Here is a 3,118-nt window from a genome sequence, read left to right as displayed (position 1 = left end):
CTACCATGTGCCAATCACAACGGCATCAATGGAGGAGATCAGAGAAGATGCTCAATCAGAAGCCGCTGCGGTGGTGCCAGACGAGCATCTAGAATGCTACTACTCTATATGGGGTGCATGCAGAGGAGCTAAAAAATGAAAACAGAGGATATTTGTTTAAACGGAGCAGCTCTATATAGATATAGGAAGTTATGCTGAGTTATGCGAGGATGAGAGAGAGATCTTTAAAGCCACAAATATGTATTTGAACAATTTTGCTCCGTGTTGTAAAAGCTCTGGCTCTCTTAGTACCTTCCATGGTGTATAACGCTCTTTTCTACTCGCGCTCACATCTTTTGATTGAAAATTCTGAGTTTTCGACTTGCCTCTTCTATCACTCGATTCATTGCGTCATTGTATTTATATGCGTCATTACGTCATTGTATTTAATGGTCTTTGCGTCATTGTCTACTCTATTCATTCAATATTAAGTTTAAATATTCGTGTGTTTAATGCAGGTATGGATGATGAGGAGTTTCTTTCTTCTTTGTCACCGCAGCAGAGACAGTGGTACGTGGAGCGTGATTGCTCTGGCGCATCATCGCCCGTTCCTAATCCATCCGCATCTCCCTCTCTTTCGGAGCATTCGGCGCGCTCCGAAGCTTCAGCATCGACGAGACGAGCTTCACACTCGTCTACACACCGGCGCTCTAGTGGTGGCGGTGGCGGTGGCGGTTGTTGTGGGGATTCCGCCACCGATGCCTCCACACCACCTCGTATTCGACGAGGCTCTTTACCCTCCCCTTCTTTGCCCGCCCCCACACCAGCCACAGCATCGCCATCTACGCCAGGTTTTGCACGGCTGATTGTTCCTAGAAGCTACACACCTCTACCTACTCCGCCAGGAGCCACCCCTCTCGACACTCCTCGCTTCGGGGCGCAGACGCCGGTGGAGACACCTGACGTCCGTCCCCCATCGACACGCCGCTAGAGACCCTGCCGGGACACCCAGGTTCACGCGTCACCGGCCAGAGGGCTTGCCTTACTCCATCGACTTCAGCGGCGGCTCATCATGGATGATGACGGCAAGAAGGTGATCTCGCGCATGCGTGGTCTTTGCTCTCAGCTGTTTAGACACTACATACTAAACAAATGGAGTGAAGTACCAAGTGATTTAAAAAAACGAGTCATCAGCATACTTCATGATGAGTTTCCCGTTCCAAACGGGGATCAGCGCTTCAATGAAGACTTGATGAAGATTCGAATGCGCGGAATACTGCGCAAACACAAGCGTTCTGAAGTGCAAAAAGCAATCAAGAATGGGTGGGAACAGGCAGATTGGCTGGCCAAAGAAGATTGGAAGAATGCGAGAAAAGCAGCGCGCGAGAATCCCGACAAGTGGAAGCAACAAAACATGCAAGCCAGAGCACGAGTAGAGGCAGGGAGCTCGCACCACTTGGGGAGCGGTGGATGGGCATCATTTGAGGCCAATTTTGTAAGTGTTTTCACATTGCTCTTTATGTTCGATAGTTTAGGGTTTATGAGTTTTTTAATTCTAACATAATGAAATCTTTGTATGTTTTGACAGTGGTCGATGACAGGACGTGATCCCACACCGTACGAGCGCGAGTACGCAGGCAGGAAGGGCTTAAACGCCCTGATGGACATTCTCAGTTCTCGCGGCGGCATGGTTAGTATTAGGGTTTACTCTTTTTTATTTTTTGTATTGTTTTATAAATGTCGTTATATGTTTATACTTACTGAAAGCTGTCTTATTGTCTTTTTTTTGCAGAATCTGACAGATACGCCGCTTGGACGCGATGAGACGTCTGACTAGACGACGTCAGTTTAGCCGTAGCTAGATAGCATTAGTTTAGGGTTTCTCATAGCTTACGTCTTTTTTGAACCATGTATATTATTACATTTGTCACCGCAGTTCCTTTTGCCAATCAATTCTTTATGCCTATGATGTTGTACAATTGTCATTATTACATTTGCCAATCAATTCATTTTGCCTATGATGTGTACAATTGTCAATTTTGCAAACAATGCGTCTTGTGGGTGACTATTTTGGGTCTATTATCTACCCTTGCACTTTTTTTAAAAAGTGAATCAAGTACAATATGGTTGATGGGTGGCAGGGCATTCAATGCCCTGCCACCAAAAAAAAATTCTCTCGGGCGTCGCTATAACCGTCGCTATTTATGGCTCTGTAGCGTCGCTATGAACGTCGCTATAGTCTTCAGTGTAAACGTCGCTATAACCGTCGCTATGAGCGTCGCTATATAGCATTGCTGATAGCGACGCTGATAGCGACGCATATAACGACGCTCTCGTAGCGACGGTTTTAGCGACGCTGGGGGTTATAAAAACCCAGTGTTTTTCCGTCGCTAACAGCGTCACAAGAGCACACAACCTCTTGTAGTGTAGAATTGTAATCCATCCCCAAGTTTTGCAAAATCTTTCTTGCTTCATCTCGTGAATCTGGCATCACATTGTCAGCTGGTAGTATGTGCTCTTTAAGCAATCTACACAACATAAAAATACGATACAGTCGTGTAAAAATCTATTTGATCATTATACATTTAGAGTTTTATTAAAGTAAACTAATTGTAATAGATCACCTGAAAAGCGCTGTGACGCTAGTGTCACTCCATCCAAACTTTGCCTACATGTTGAGAAGAACCAGGAGTGCTTTCAATCTAGACATACATGCTCCATTATACAATGGCGTATCGGCTTCACTTTTCATATCATCATAGATAAGCCTTTCCGAATCCATGATCGTCTCGATCATTTCATCAATCTTGGGCTCAAACATTGCCTCGTTGGGAATGTGCTCTGCATGATCATCCCCTGAGCTGTCAGAGGCTACATCTTGTGGCCTCACATATGCTGCTTGACCAAAGCGCCTGCGAACATGTCTATTGGGTTACAAGATTGCTGCTTGTTGGCCAGCGTCAGAGTCCGACGAGTTATAATTGGCAACAACTCGATCTATAATAGATGGATCGAACTCGCCAAATTCGCGAACGTGCTGCAAAGAAACACGTCTTGTCCGTCGCACAGCATGCTTGCATTGATTACAAGGATATAAGACCCTCGTTGAGAGATAGGTGTTTCGGTTGGACGGTCCCAC

Source organism: Adiantum capillus-veneris, chromosome 2, assembly GCF_014529385.1.
Source record: "Adiantum capillus-veneris isolate H3 chromosome 2, ASM1452938v2, whole genome shotgun sequence".
NCBI classification, from domain to species: Eukaryota; Viridiplantae; Streptophyta; class Polypodiopsida; order Polypodiales; family Pteridaceae; genus Adiantum; species Adiantum capillus-veneris.
Note: the sequence above shows the minus strand (reverse complement) of the source record.